The 16,316-nt window shown below is 41.2% G+C and overlaps 1 protein-coding gene and 1 pseudogene across 3 annotated transcripts in view; both read left to right on the plus strand.

Moving 5' to 3' along the window:
• Positions 1-16,316, plus strand: part of Myo1d (myosin ID) — a 340,584-nt gene that overhangs the window by 226,050 nt on the left and 98,218 nt on the right. The window lies entirely within an intron of this gene.
• LOC134476213 (mitochondrial import inner membrane translocase subunit Tim17-B-like) lies at positions 4,243-15,500 on the plus strand (annotated as a pseudogene).

Here is a 16,316-nt window from a genome sequence, read left to right on the forward strand (position 1 = left end):
GAAATGGATGTCCCTACACAATGCAGTAATAGATTTCTCTTATGCAACTGTTTTATCCAGGCACTCTTGTATGCATTAAAGATTTTGAACAGCTACTCTGCCACACACCTGGCAAGGACTGACAGTTCAAGACTATAGTACACAGCCTGCCCATCCGAGAGCAGGAAAGTGCACAGTGCCTGGAATGCAAACCACAGCTTCATCGTAGATAGGGCCACTATGATGTCTTGCTGTCAAGAGGGAACCAAGACTCAGAAAAGCTGAGCAGACACCCATAGCCACAGAGCACACAGAATGGAGCTGGTCTTTGCACCCAAGTCCATTGCCCAGTCCTGCTACCTGCTGTCTCCCTTTTATGGAGAAGAACACTTAAAACTAAAATGGTTTCACAAAAAGAAAAGAGAGAATGCAACTAATATCTGCCACATCTGATTCTAGGCATTTCATAGGTGATTTAATTCTATTGTGTTTCAATCATTATAAGAATCTTGTGCAGGGGGTACATGTCCTTTCATAAATGGGAGACTCATTCTCAGAGAAATTGTCACTAGTGCAGCTTTTCAGTACAGGTTTTTCTAACTCGGTAGCCCAAACTAGCCACAGAAATACCAGAAAGCATCCTCTGGCTGAGCCACCCATGTTGCTCCCTATCTCCTTGCATTTTTGTTATTTACTTATTTCTTATATTAATAATTGCTTTCTAAAATACTCCAACTTACCGGACAAAATAATACACACCTATAATGCCAGGAGGCTAAGGCAAGAGGATTACAGCAAGTTCAAGACCAGCCTGAACTATGAGACCCTGTCCCCAAACAGCAAAAATTAATAAAAGAATAAAAGAAAGTATTCATCTTAACCTTTTGAGAACAGGTAACTAGCAGATTTACAGAAAACCAAGTAATCAAAACAGAGCTTCCATATTCACCTGTTCTGCAAATCAAGGATCTTAGGAATGAGCTTTAGTACGGGGGGGGGGGGCAGCACCTTTAAAGAGAGCCATCTCATAGTAAGATCCTGTCTGAAAAACAAAACAACAACAAAAAGATTTTCCTTAGGATTACTGTGAAATGAAGGAATATCTGATATATGATGATTTTTTACCCTCTGTAACAGACCTCTGCCCGTACTGTCTCACTTGGCTCCTACCCTTGTCTCAGTCAGTGAAAAATGCCTAACACCTCTGAATTCCTAGACATCAGATAAACAAGTTTGTTTCTTATTTACCAGTTCGGTTCAGAATAAACTCCTTTAACGCAGACTTAATGTGATGAAATTCCACTGCTCTACAGGGAGTGCCTGATTTTCTAAGTAATAGACATTTTAAAAATTTAAGCAGGCCCAGTGTAGTGGTGTGTGCTGTAATCCCAGCACTCAGGAGGCTGAGGCAGGAGGAGTGCCACAAGTTCAAGGCCAACCTGAACTACATGGCAAGACCCGATTTCAAAAAAAATTTTTTTTAATTTTAAATTTAAAAAAATTTTTTTTTAATTTTTTTCATCAGATGATGGCGGGGAAATTATACAGGTATACTTTCATTCCTGTCCCTCACTCCATACAAAAATCAACTCAAAATGGATCAAAGACCTTAATATAATACCTAAAACTTTCAAACTTTTAACAAGAAACATAGGTGAAAAGCTTCAAGATGGTGGCACAGCAGTGAGTTGCTAGACAGGACAGCAAACAGTAGCCAGCAAACAAAGATGGGGACTGGCAAATGGGAGTCAAACTAAAAATCTTTCCCCACAAAGGAAACAGCAGAATGAGGAGACAGCCTACAGAATGGGAGAAAAATTCTGCAGTTATTCATCAGACAGAGGATTAATATCCAGAGCATAAAGAACCCAAAAAACAACCCAAATGAATTATCAATAAATGGGCAAATGACCTGAATATCTACTTCACAGAAACAGAAAGTATAAATGGCCAACAAGTACATGGGGAAATGCCCAGTGTCTTTAGCCATTAGAGAAATGCAAATCAAAACTACATTGAGATTCTATCCAAAATGATGCTCATGATGATGATGATGATCATGATAATAATCTTGGCTAGTTTCAGAGATAAAGGAATTCTTACATTGGTAGGAATGTAAATTAGTATAGCTCCTACTGAATACAGTATATGAGAGTTCCTCATACAACTTAAATATATATTCCAAAAGCAAGGAAATTGGCATATAGTGATAACCCACATACCCATGTTTATTACAGCATTATTCACAACAGCTAAGATGTGGAATCAGGGCTGAGAATTTAGCTCAGTGGTATAAGCACCTACCTGGAAAATGCAAGGTTGTGAGTTCAATCCCCAGTACCCCCCCCCCCGCAAAAATGTGGAATCAGCCTCCATGCCTATCAACAGATAAATGGATGTAGAAAATGGGCTGGACACATCATGGAGTATTATTCAGCTGTAAAGATGAATGAAATTCTGTTATTGCAGGAAAATGGAGGGCACTGGAAGACTTTGTGTTAAATCAAATAAACTACAGAAATACGAAGATTGCATGTTTACTCTCATGTGGAAACTAAAACAAAAAAATGAAGATGACCCGAAAGTAGAAGAGGGACTAGTAGGACATGAAAAGAGGATAATATGGAAGGAAGGGAATGATCAAAGTTCAATATATGGATTATGGAAATGCCACAGTGAAATTCAATGATAATACTAATATTACTGTTAATGATAATGGATATCTTTTTCTTGGAATTACACCTAAACAGAGATATCTTTGCATGTGCCATGGATGGGGGATGTCCAGGTGAAGACAGCACAGTGGCACAGTTCAGGATCCTGGCCTGACTTGGCTAAGTTTTCATTTGGCTACTCCGGAAGCCACCTCTAAGATCTGCCTTCCTTCCTCTATCCTCCACCTTATAAGCTTTCACAAAGCTAGTGGAGTTATAAAACTATCTTCTATTACAAGTGAAGATGGTTATACTGTACACAATAAAGGAAAATGGAGAAATCACATCGCACTGGATTGTGGGAGCACAAGAATCAGGATTTGTAGAGACAAGTGGGTTGCTGTTGAATTCATGCCCCATTTCAACAGCAACATTCACCTTAGTGGGATATCAAAGCCTCAGCTAAGGTCCATACGAATAAGTCTGAAATAATGCCTGCAAAGTCCTTAGCATAGTTCCAGTAAAATGCCCAGTAATTAGAAGCTGCCCGTAGGCCCCTTGCACACTGGCAATCCTGTGCTTAGAACAATCAGAGGAGGGCAAAGTCAGCTTTCAGGGCCCTCACTAGTGTCTTTACTCTTCCTGTTCATTCTGCTTCAGTGTTCTCCTCCCAGACATCTGCATGGTTGCCTTGCTTCATTCAGGCCTCTGCTCAAGTATAATCTCAAAGAGGTTGTCTAGAATGATACCCCAGCTCCATCCTACACCGCCATATGCCTTTACCCATCTCAGATCTGGCATGTTACACAGTTTAGAGTCTGGCACTCTGCGCCCCATTAGAACATTAGACTTCATTCGGTGCTCAGTAACTGGGTGTTGATGGATGAGTTAGATGGGTCAAGACTGGAGACAAGGAAAGCAGTTAAAAGGCTGCTACTGTAACCTCTTAAGAAATCACAAGGTCTGAACTCAAGGGCAGAAGAGTGGGGAAATAAGGGTGAAGTCAAGAGCTGGTTAAGAAGCAGATACAGCAGACCTTGGTCAGTGAGCAGAAAAAGAATGATAAACTCACCAGTTTCTTTCTGGGCAGATGGTAGTATTGGTTTCTCACCAAGATAGGAAGGATGTATAGGAAATACAGCACAGAGAGGACAGGAGAGGGTGGAAATCATTTCAGTCTTCAATGAGTTTCATTTGAGGTGTTGAAATGTGAAATGGAGATGCCCAATAGACAGCTGATCAGAGAACAATCCAGGGTGAAGATTTTAAGCTTCAGCTGCTGTGGCAAAGAGTGAGCAGATTGAACAACAGGCTTACCTGTCACAGGCCTTAGGATGAAAATGGCTTTTTGGGATGAGGAAAGTGTCAGAGACTCTTAAGTATATGTCAACAGCTTCAGTATTTTTCTGCACTGGGCAACAATGTTTTGTTTTTTCAAATCCTGAAAGGGTTACATGATCCACTTTGCTTGATACTGAGGAGTAACAGATTTTAAGTGGTTTGAGGAGCCTTGTTTTTTAGGAAGTCAAGTGTGTCAGCATAACACAGTGTAGACTGAAATGGGGGTGGGGATGGGGGTAGGGGTGAAATCAGTACCCTCTCTTGGAATACTGTCGATAGATATGGTGACACCTGAAAAAAAGAAAACATAAGGAATATTGGAGTTATTCTTAATTCAAGTTAACATTTTCTTGAATGCTTTTCCTAAATATAGCAATTTAATCTTTTTATCTTTCATAGGAATTAGCAGTAGTAGAACCCCACTCCATTTGAAGGTGAAAAAAATGGGGAATGGTGATTTGATAGGGCTTACCCACAGACATAAAATTAGAAAGACGTGAGGCCCCAGAGTCGGTGCCCTTTCAGGGTCCTGTGCTCTTCCCCAACTCCTATCAAGAATGCAAAAGTTAGGAGGATGGAAGGAGACCCCTCCAGGCTGGAAAATAATGTTGCTGGGATACTTGGCTGAAATAGAAGGAAGAGTAGTTAGCAGAAGGCAGTGAGTTTCATTTTGTGCAGGTCAAATACATATTCCCAAAGATTTATCCAGAAGACTCCTGGGTGTGTTTTCCCCAGACAGGTACAGGTACCCATCTACCTTCAGAGGAAGTTTGACCTTGACATTCACATTTGAGAATTACCAGTATTTTAAAGACAAGGAAATTAGTAGTCCCTTTCCGCTGTGTAAGGCTCATGCCGTCTACCCCCGGGATATTGTTTCCTGGATCCTCAAGCACACTATGAACTCCCCAAGGGGAAAAGCCTATTTACATATGTAATCTGGAATATCTAATCTGTTTACATATGTAATCTGGAATAAAGTTGGGACTGATATCATGAACAAAATGTCTCTGCCTGTCTACTGTACTAATGATAGGTAGAAGTCCTAGACAACCACGGCAGTCACAGGATGAGGGTGGAGAGACCTTTTTTTGTTTTTGTTTTTATTTCTTTTGTTTCATATATCCTGGACTGGGTGCCAGTAGAGAAAATAGCAGAAAAGAAAAGCTCATCCTGTCTCACCAAAGGGCCATGCAACAGCCTAGCAAAGCAGAAACCTTTTTTTTTTTTTTTGGTTTGTTTCATTGTTTTTGTAGAACTGGAAATTGAACCCAAAGATGCTCTCAAGTCGTGCTACATCCACAGCCCTTTTTTTTTTTTTTTTTTTTTTTTTTTTTTGTAAATATGGTCCCACTAAGTTGGTCTGTCTGGCCTTGAACTTGTGATTCTCCTGCTTCACCCTCCCAGGTAGTTGGGATTACAGGTGTACACCACCATATCCAGCTTTAACAGAAACCTTTTGACAATAAACACCCTTCAGGAAAAGCACCAAGTAACCAAAATGAATATTCAGGGGCCCCCAGCTCCCATCAGTGAAGGCCTGGTGAAAAGCCTGGAACTCCACCTTGCCCAGCAGTGCCCTCTCTAGACCCTTTCCTGCTGAAGGATCCTTGTGTGGAGCCTGGAGTTTTACCTCCTCCCCCAGTTGGCCTTGGAGGCTGTGAGGCACCAAGTCCCCACACCCTCCTGGAAAATGTGAGGATTCCTCCCATGGAGGCCAAGCAGGAGGGGGCCTAGACTTCCACTCTCATCCATCAGTAAAGCACTGAGGCCTCCCTTGCCCTACTGGCCCATTTCTAACTGAGGCCTGCAAAAATTAAAAAATTTAGTCCCAAAATGTGATACCAATAATGACCAGGATAAATAAAAAGTCACTCATCGTACCTAAATTAGAACAAAGCTAGTGAACAGAGATTCAATTTGTTGACAAATATAGGGTAATACCAGCAATGATGAGTGAATAATTTTTTTTTGCATTGAGAGGATCATTAATTTGTAAAGTAAAAATTCAATTAAGAGATCAGTTGGAAAGCAACAATTAAGTTGGTATTTTAAAAGAGAGAAAAATATATTTAAAATAGAAAGCTGGATTCAATTAGTAAAACAATTATCTTCATAAAATAATTTTACTATCTAGGATCTAATTGTTTAATAGTTTTACCTAAATCAATGATTGTATGTGATTAGTCTCACTTGAGGTGTTTTACAAACTGTACATGCCCACCCCAATCGCAGACCAAACAAATCAGTCTCCCAGTTGATCCCAATGCACAGCTATGGGTTGGGAACCATTGGCATAAATGATCCACAATCAGAATTTAAGTGAAAGGGTGTTTACACCTTCTGAATAGTCCAAATGAATGGGATAGGATTTAAGCAATAAACTTTTCATGCTTTTGCTAAAAGAACGCCCTCTTGGGCCGTTTGTCTTGCTTCATGTACCTTTGTGAGAAATTTGATTATCTGGTTCCCCAACCTACAACAGTAAATCTGAGACAGTAATTAAAAGGGAGTCCATCTATACCACAGCTAGGCATATTGATGGTTGCCACGTATGAAAGCCGAAAGTACAGGGAAGTTCAGAGATTTAGTTCAATTGCACTAAGTGGCTTGGTCTTTCAAACTGGTTCATGTATTTGCTTGAGCTATTTCCACAGAACAGTCTTCTTGGAATTAAAATTCAGTTTTCCATAAAACTGTTGTACTGAATTCCAAGTTACAAGACCTCATTACTCAAATTACTAAATATTCTAGGAGAGAGGCCTATAGGAAATTGTAAGCATAAAGAAAACATTTACCCATGAATTAGTCAGTTCTAATAACCTTTCTGATGATAAAACTTGGTAAGTTTAACCAAAATATGAAAAAAAAAAAAAAAACACCCTGAATTTCCTTACTACAAATGATGTACTTGTAACACAGAAAAAGGACTCAAGCATTTAAATTAATAGAAGAGGCTGTGGCAGGTCCAACTTCCTGTGCATCTCTCTGGAGGAATTTGTATTTAATTTCCGAAAGTACAAAGTTCATTTGCAATAAGAACATTGTCTAGGCTGTAAATTTTCTTCTTGATGTTGTCCTTGATCACTGTCAGGATATGAAAAGTTTGGAAGAAATTGAAGTTGGATGTGGCGATGTTATTCATTCAATGCAGTGAGATGGATGGAAAGTTACTGAAGTATTTCACAGAATGACTTTCATCAAGCTGTTAAAAATCAAGGGTGGAAAGCCTTCGTCAATCAGTGATATAAACTTAGCCCTTTAATCAGTTGGTTACAATTATTTTCATTGACCTGAATAATATTGATGAATAGTACTAGGCTTAAAACAGGCTTACAACAGGCACTCGCGTAAGTAGTTGATTATACTTGTTTTGAAGCAATTTTTATACCACTCAAGGCCTGTATTTATATAATAGGTTTTTACATCACCATTAAAATGTCATGTGGTTCACACAAACCGATACGATTTTTGGAGTATGTGGCCCCGAATTGTGGTATCTTACTGTCTTATGGCCCTGCAGATACATCTGTTTTAAAGCACACTCACTAATTAGTGTTTGCTATAATAACACAGAACCCAAGAAAGTAAAAAAATAATTTCATTCTATTTAGTGACACTAGAAAACATTTTCAAATTTAGGATGCTTTTTAAAATGTTCAACGTACGAAAACAAAAATATTAAAAATGATACTACTGATTTATAAAGGATTTAACTTTTAGTTATCCCAAACTACACATTCTTTTCCATGATGCATTTATAAAATTAAGATTTCTCAATTGGAGTTGAGGCATTAGTGGTAGAGCATGCACTCAGCATGCAGAAGGCCCTAGATTCAATTCCTAACACCAAAAGAAAAAGAAAAGGAAGAAATGGAAGAACAGTGAGGAGGAGGAGAAGAAACAAAGGCAGGCAGGCAGGTGAGGGAGGGGAAAAGGTGGAATTTTCTTTATCCTGCTCCTTATTGCTGCATACTACTGTCCCAAACTTATGGCCACAGCCATTATAATAAGATCTGAGCTCCTAGGTCAAGAAAGGGCAATGCAGACAGCTTGTCTCTGCTCTCATATGTGGGGCCTCAGCTAAGAAGACCTGAAGCTGTGGGTGGCTCAAGGGCTGGGAGAAGGAGTCTGAGAGGCTCACTCACTTAGATGACCAACACCAGGGACGGGAAGGGGTAAAGACTGCTGCTGCGATGCACGTGGGATACTTTACAGGGCCCCTTGGAGGTGTTTGGCTTCCTTAAACATAGAGGCCTCAGAGGAGGTGGGCTTCTTATGGGTGGCTTAGCACCCAAAGAATGGCAGTTCCATTGGATGAGGCCAGAGCTGTATCAACTACCTTTTGTGATCTACCTATGGAAGTCACAGTTTCACTTCTGTTGTCTTTTATGGTTAAAAGCAACTCATATGATCAGTCTTGATTCAAAAGGAGAGAACGCAGATCTCTATCCCTCAAAGGGAGGATGTCAGGAAATTTGTGAACAGGTTTTAAACCATCCACATTTAACTGTCTAGTTAAAAATTATTTACATTTCCCTGATGTTTAAATTACATTTCCTCTCTTTCCAAGATCCCCCAAAATGCTGTCCCCTCAGTGTCAGGTTCAAGGTCAGGAACCAGAATCTCATCATCTAATTCAGTCTAGGTACCATTCCTTGAGTAGTAAAGTTCTTTCATCTACCTGTGATCTAAACTGACGAATTAACTTTCCCACATTACATTATGTGTTACACAGTTTGTGTTTAAATGTCCCCCCAAAATCTCATGCAGTCATGGGGGCTGGGCCTTTCAAGGTGGCTGAGTCTAGCATTTGTGATTGGTTCATTGTCTAGCACTGAGATTAGCAGTGTGAGTGCTGCACCTGCCCAGGACCAGGTAGCCAGCATATCATATAAGGGTGAGAAGGAGGCATGCTTTTTCCCCTTTTCCCTTTTCACTCTTGTCATTTGTGGCTACCATGAACAGTTGCCCCTTAGCCAAGCCACCCTACAATGGAGCCAGCTCAGTATGGACTGAAACCTCCAAAAATTGTAAGCTAAATAAACCTTTTTTTCCTTCATTTTGGGAATCAAGTATTTTGTCTCAGCAACAAGAGAAAAGAAGTAACTGAGACAGAATTTGGTACCGAGAGTGGGGCATAAACCCACAGACTTACATCCATATGGGACACCCACTGTAGTTAGTCCTGTTAAGGGAGGCAAAATAGAAGGAACATCGAAGTCACTGGCTGTTATGCCTGCTTCCCACTCCCAGAAGCTTGGGAGTCCAGATGTCTCTTGGCATTTTGCAGTGTGTCTGTCCCTTTCAGTCTAATCTGAAATCTTTGGTTCAACCTTTTGAAATCTTGACGGATTCACTGTACATCAATTTATAATCCATATTAGACAAAAAACACTCACAAATCTCTGCAAAAATGCTGTCTTGTACTCTGGGTTCCTTGTGAGTTGCTGTGGCAAGGCCCAGTTGATATTGGAGAAAATTCTTAAGACATGCCCTGAGGAGCTTTAGAGGATCTTTCATCTTTCTGGAAGATTCTTTGAAGCAGTGCTTTAGATCTTTCTGAGGTTGTAACAAAGGATCTTACAATCCTCCTCTGGATTTGATCCATTGCCCTGAAACCGTTTCTTAATTTAAGAATCATTTGCCATCTGGAGAAGCTGGGAATAAGAAACAGTTTTATTTTCAAGACCAGCAGTTGTGGGCTTCTTTGTACTTCCTCTAAATTTTGCATGAAAGAAAACCGTTCTTTATTAGGATCGTCTCTTTCTTCTCACATTTTTTTTCATAGACAGCTAGAAGCCAGATGGCACTTTCATTAGTCTGTCTAGAAACCCTTATCTGCATCATCACATTTGTTAGGTGCATTTTTCTGTTCTACCTTCCCTTTGGCAGCAGTGTTGTCAAATTTTCTGCTCCTTCACAACAAAGGTCCCCTTTCTTTCTGCCTGAGATCATATTTTCCTCGTCCTCCTTTTCAACTCTGCAAACTGCCTCCTCAAAATGTGTTATGACTTCACCTGCTCCCCAAAGCCAGAGTCAACTGTGTTAGGACCAGTGCAGATACCCAATTGAGTGGAGCAAGACAACCACCATTTTATGTTCATGGATTCTGGGGGTCAAGAATTTGGAAAGGGCACAGTACCCTGGGCTAAGGAAGATTCTAAAGCTGCTACTCAGCAACTGAGGTCCCTTGAAGCTATGCTATGAGTTGCTTTGCCCCCTCTAAAATTCACATTGGAGTTTAATCACCATTGTGAGTATTTAAGAGGCCAGAACTCTGACTATGGTGTCTAGAGGTGAAGCCTTTGGGAGATGTTTATGATTAGATAAGGTCATCATGGTAGCTTTATAAGAACTGAGGGGGCTGGGGATATGGCTCAGTGGCATAAGTGCCTGCCTGGAAAGCCCAAGGTTCTGAGTTTGATCCCCAGTACCAAAAAGAAAAAACTTGATACCAGAGGACACTTATAAACACGCACGTTCCCTTCTTGCCATGTTGATATCCTATGTTATCTCAGGGCTCTGCTAACAAGGCTGACACCAGCTGCAGCTGCTCAACTGTGAACCAGAACTGTGAATCAAAGTAAACCTCTTTTCTTTATGTAATGTAGTTTGTAGGGTTTTTTTTTTTTTTTTTTTTTGCTTTGTTTTTTGGTTTATACCTAGATGCCCCCAAGCTTCGTGGGCTCATAGGGAGGACTTTTGAAAAGTGGTTAAATCACGGGGCCAACATAGTTAAATGTGTTATTAGGAGGTGGGGCCTGCCAGAGGAGATGGGCATTGGAGCCTGGCCTAATGGAGTGCATCTCTTGCCTTCTTCCCTTCTCATCTGCTTCCTGATCACCTTGAGGAAGCAATTTTTTTCTACGCAGGCCCTTCCACCATGAGGTTTCTGTCTTGGGATCTACCAAGGTGGTATTGTATTATTAGCAATGCTCAGCTAAGGGTTGGAATCATTGGAAACTCAGGTACTCACTTGTGTGGTACCAGAGCTGGGAGGATGGGACCTTCCCAGACTACTTCCTGACGTGATATCTGCTCCTGTCCTCTGAGGAAGCGAGGCTTTCTCGTTGCACCATCACCTCAAGAGAGTCAGCCTGTTTACATGGTAGCTTAAGGCTCTGGCAGTTTGTTGCTTTCAGGCAATGATTGTTGGTAAAGAAATAAACTTTAGAGGGGCTAGAGATTTAGCTCAGTGGCATAAGTGCCTACCTAGCAAGCACGAGGTCATGAGTTCCATCTCTGCACCAAAATAAATGAATAAATAAACTTCCAGTAATCCTAACCATGTTATTTCCATGATGAACCAGCACCATGAAGATTTCTGATCTATATCTAGTTGAGGCAAGAAATAAAGAAAGAATATGGGGGGTGAGAGTGGAAAGAAAAGGAGGGCAATTGAGATTAGACAGATGAACAAAAAACAGAGATACTATGAGAAATTTTTTTAAAAGTTACCAGCTGACCTGCAAAAAGAATAACCATCTTTCAAATTTCTGGATGAAAAACAGAATGAACATAATGTTCTCCATGGAGGAGCAGCCAAGTCAATTTGTTAATTGAGATCAAAAGAGCATAAATATTACAACTCTGCAATCAACCAAAGTAGAGAATAGTAATTCCGAAAAGTCAGCTGTATGTATCAAAATTCAAGCAAATACCTGAAGAAATCAAGTGACTAGTGCAATATCATGAAAGTCCTTTTTGAGTCAAGCACATCTTAGGTCAGAGGGAAAATCCAGAGTTTCTGAAGTCCCTTAGAGATGAAGGCAGAGAGCAGTAACCAAGGAAGCGAAGAGATTCTCCTACTAAGATAGCCACTGGAGTAAGTCCAGAACAAAGATGCCGTGGAGTGGAAGTGAGACTCCAAATAATGTGAAAAAGGCAGACTTCTTTTCCCTGGATAGTCCTTGATGGCTTAAAGGAACTGGTAATCATCTGAGAAAATTAACTTTTTAAAATAACAAGAGCTCATGACCTACTACATTATTAGAATCTTTTGTCATGAAATACAGCCTTTTCCTGTGACATTCCCCAGAAAGCTGCAGCTTCTAAAGCTAACTTTTGGGACTTTGGATTTTACAGCTAGAATTTTTAGGGTCCACAGTTTTCACTTGCAGAGCATGCATGTGGGCACATAAAGGCAGAAACATAAAGATGCAGACAAAACAGACAACAGCAAAGTCACAGAATTATAGTAAATCTCACGGGATTATGACCCCATTCCCTGATCTTTTGTGATACTGTACCTAAAGACATGGTTTTGTATTGTAGACATGAACTTGGTGACAGTTTTTGTCACCAGTACTGAATCTGTAAGTTGATAGGGAGGTGTTACGGTTTGATAACTAGTGGTCAACTTAACGCCAGCTGGAATGCATCAGCAAGCATTGAGAGAAGATGCTCCACCTGAGAAGGGTTGCCAGGATAAATAGGTGGAGAAGAAGAGAGGTGAGGAGAGGGATTGAGGCGTTATGGAGGCATTGTTGGTTCTCCTAAGAGTTGCTGTCTGAGCTGTTGGTTCTCCTAGAGAAGCTTTGGTCTTCACATCGAGCATTGCTTCCTGGCTCCAGAGGGGAAGACATGTGCTGCCTGGTCTCCAGGGTGAACTCGTCACGCTGCTTCCTGGCACGTTCCCGACTGTGCTTGTCGTCGGAGGAGCTCGGGGCCTCTGTGTCGCTGAGGACAGCTGTGGTTCCTTTCAGGACAGCCCCGCTCTTTGTTGTGAGTGTGACTTCTCGGCTCCAGTGTAGAACCCTCATCCCACTAGCACAGCTCCTTCATCCTGCTGGTATGGACTTTCTGGCTTCCACCACTGACCCTTGGGTCTTCCCGGCACGAATCCGTAAAAGAGACTGGCGTGAGTCCTTGTGGGCCCTGGACTTCCAGTTGGACTCGTGGAGGCATGTCCTAAGCTCTGGGTTTTTATTTGGACTCATGTGGGACATTGCTATGGGGTTTAGACTCTTGACTAAATAATCTATGTCGTTGGTGTTGTGGATAGATTTCCTGCATTCTCCTGTGTTAACTTCCGGTGACTATTATAAAAATATTATAAACTCCATGTCCTGACCTGAATTGTTCTCGTGTACAACCCCTGACTAGAACAGGAGGTGAACATAATTTTATTAATTGTTGAAAACTGAGAATTCGGAAACCAAGGATTACCTGTCCATTAAGAGGAATCGATCGAAGTTAAACCTGTGAAAGGGAATTATACTGTAACAATATATAGGCACGACTCGGCGTGGTAGCTCACGCCTGCAATCCCAGCACTCAGAAGGCTGAGGTGGGAGGATCATTGTGAGTTCGAGACCAGCCTGGGCTACAAAGTGAGCTCAAGGCCAGCCTGAACTGCATAGTGAGACCCCATCTCAAAAAAAAAAAGACTATATAGGTAAGTCCAGCAGACTGCTCCTCCAAACTTTGGTGCCATGGAGAACTATGCTGGAGAGCCTTGCCCATGGCGAATTGTGGAGGACTGCAGTGAATCTTTCATGGTAGGCATGATCAGTGATGGGGTCTTCCAAACTATCAAGGGCTTCCACAATGCTCCCGTTAGAATTCAATATTGACTGAGCAGCAGTGTTAATACTGCAAGGATCAAAGCACCCCAGATTGGAGATAGCTTCATAGTGTGTGGGGAGCCTGTTTGTCACCATTGACTGTGCCCTAGTGCGAATGCAGAGTAAGGAGAACCCTTGGAACTCCATCACCAGCAGAGCCCTAACAGGGTCTGTGCTGGCTGCCTGCAGTGGTCCACAAGCCATAGTGGGCTCTGTGATGATGGGGGTTATCCTGCTGGCCATCATTGAGGACATCAGCATCCTCTTCATTTGTTACACTGCCCAGCAGTTCCACAACACAGCCCGATTCCTGGAGGATGCAGGCCAGCTGCCCCCTAACGCAGGGTACCAGCCCCAGGCTATCCCAGCTATCAGCGTTACCATTGAGGAAATCACTGCCGATACTATGCCACCATGGGAGCTCCCCCTAGGTTCCTTCCCCAGTGATCTGCCTTGAAAGAAGGAAGGGCTGGCTTCCAGTTAGCGCTGGGACCCTCCAGAGAGGGCCTCTACTCTGCTATCCTGTCCCAGGGTGGGCGTGGGGCACCCCATGTACCCTAACAGATGGGTCCCCTTTTTCTTTTTCTTTTTTTATTTCAAAAAATATTTCAACTTGAAAAGGTCCCCTTTTTCTTAGGGTATCCCAGCCCCTCACATGTAACAAACTCTTGCCCCAGCTCCTTTGTATGGCACCCTGATGAGTATTTAAAGGCAGTTTGTGGGGGGAGAAGAAGAAAAAAAGAGTAGATAGGCAACCAAAATGGTTCAAATTCCAAATCACTTATTTCAAGCAATTTTGAATAAATCTATATTCTATTTTTATAAGCATTTAAAAAGTCACCTTAAGGTCACCCTTATAGTGTACAGTGGATTACTAGATTGTCAAAATATTTATCTAGCCTTGTAGCTTTCAAGAGTTTTGAAGTCAGTTTAACTTTAGATACAAAACCCAGACTTAGAAACAATAACCAGAGGGAATGCTTCAGATGTTCTGTATCTTGATTTGACTGTCACAAATTACACACCTAGACACTTGAAAATCTATGAGTTTTATTTATTGTTATCTGTACCTCACCTGTATACCTCAAATACATGAATTTTATGTATGCAAATTGTATCTCAATTTTTTAAAATTCTATTTGATAGATCAAGTTGTGTAGTTTTTTTGTGGGAATGGTAGTTATATATTTTAATTTCCAATTAACTCTTTAATATACTATTTATAAAAATAAGATATTTTTATTAAAATACCTAATTTGTCATTTTAAAATTTCATGAAAAAATCCAGCCACAAGTCTCTATAACTAGTTGTGGTACTTGTTCTTTTGGGGTGTTTTGTTTTTGTTTGTTTGGTTTTGTTTCGAGATAGGGTCTCACTGTGTAAACTGTACTCAGGCTGGTCTTGAGTTCACTGTGTAGTGAAGGCTGGTCTCCAGTTCACACTAATCCTCCTGCCTCCGTCTCTCAAGTGCTGGAATTACAGGCATGCAACACCATATTCCTGTCATGTTTTTGTATGAAGAAAGATGTCTGTTTTATCCTCAGTCCACAATGCTTTGCTACCAAAGATTACAGGGCAGTTAGCAAAAATTAAAATAGAATGATGAAATGTAATAAGTTTGTGTATTTACCAGCTTGCTAAGTATTGTTTTCTATACCATGGAGTATTATAAAATAAAAATGTTACACATTCAAAACTTTTACTTTCTTTGGAAAAGGGAGAGCCATCAAGCCTGACCTAAAGGAGAGAATTCAAGTTGGACAATCACACAGATAACAAAAATATGTGACCTACTAATAAGCTGAGTTATAATGATACACTTATTAATTGTTGTAGTCAGAGATTACAAGGAAAACAGTTTAATACAGGACACATAATTTATGGAATTATTTTATAATAGTCACCAAACACAAGAAGTACAGGAACTTGGTGCACACATTAAAGACCCCAAAGAAATCAGCAAAGGACCTGGATCCCATGGCAATGTCCCCGAAAAGTCCAACTGAAGACCTAGGGCCCACGACCCTGTCTCATGCAAGTCTGTTTCAAGGAAGGCTCAAAGCATGCAAGTCTGCACTAGGAAGGCTGCACTCATGCAAGTCTGTACTAGGAAGGCTCAAAGGTCAGCAGTGGAAGCTAGAAAATCCGCACAAGGATCTGTGCCAGCAGGCTGAGAGTTCTGTGCTGGAGCCAGGAAGTGATGCTCAAAGTAAGGACCAGAACTATCTTGAAAAGTTTCCGAGTTCCTCCAATGATGAGAACAGCCAAGTTCATATCAGGAGGCCAGCATGACAAGAGATTGAAAGCAGATGTCTTCCACTCCAGAGTCAGGAAATGCTATTCAAAGTAAGGACCAGAGTGAACCACAGCCATTCTTTGTGACAACAAGGTCCTGAGCTCCTCTGATGATGAGAACAGTCAAGTTCATATCGGAGAAGAAGCTCGACAAGCTCCTCCAGGAGAACCAACAGCAACAGGAGAACCAGTACAACCACAGAGAACTAACAACACTCAGGAGAACACCACTTCTTCCTCACCAGTTCTCCTTTTTATGTTGACAACACTCAGCACCACACTGATTCAGTTCAGCTGGTATTACAAGTTGACCACCAGTTGTCAATCCACCACAGTGTCCCACCACATTAGTGAACTGTCTTCTCACTTCTGTAATATCCTCTTTTGGTCATTGTGTTACCCTGCTTGTTACTGTTTTAGATTTTTACTTCTGTATCTTTGAGATCAGTTGTGATATTTGTGTGTGTGTGTGTGTGT

Source organism: Cavia porcellus, unplaced genomic scaffold (assembly GCF_034190915.1).
Source record: "Cavia porcellus strain 051 isolate PalLab524CR breed Dunkin Hartley unplaced genomic scaffold, mCavPor4.1 scaffold_6, whole genome shotgun sequence".
Classification (NCBI taxonomy): Eukaryota; Metazoa; Chordata; class Mammalia; order Rodentia; family Caviidae; genus Cavia; species Cavia porcellus.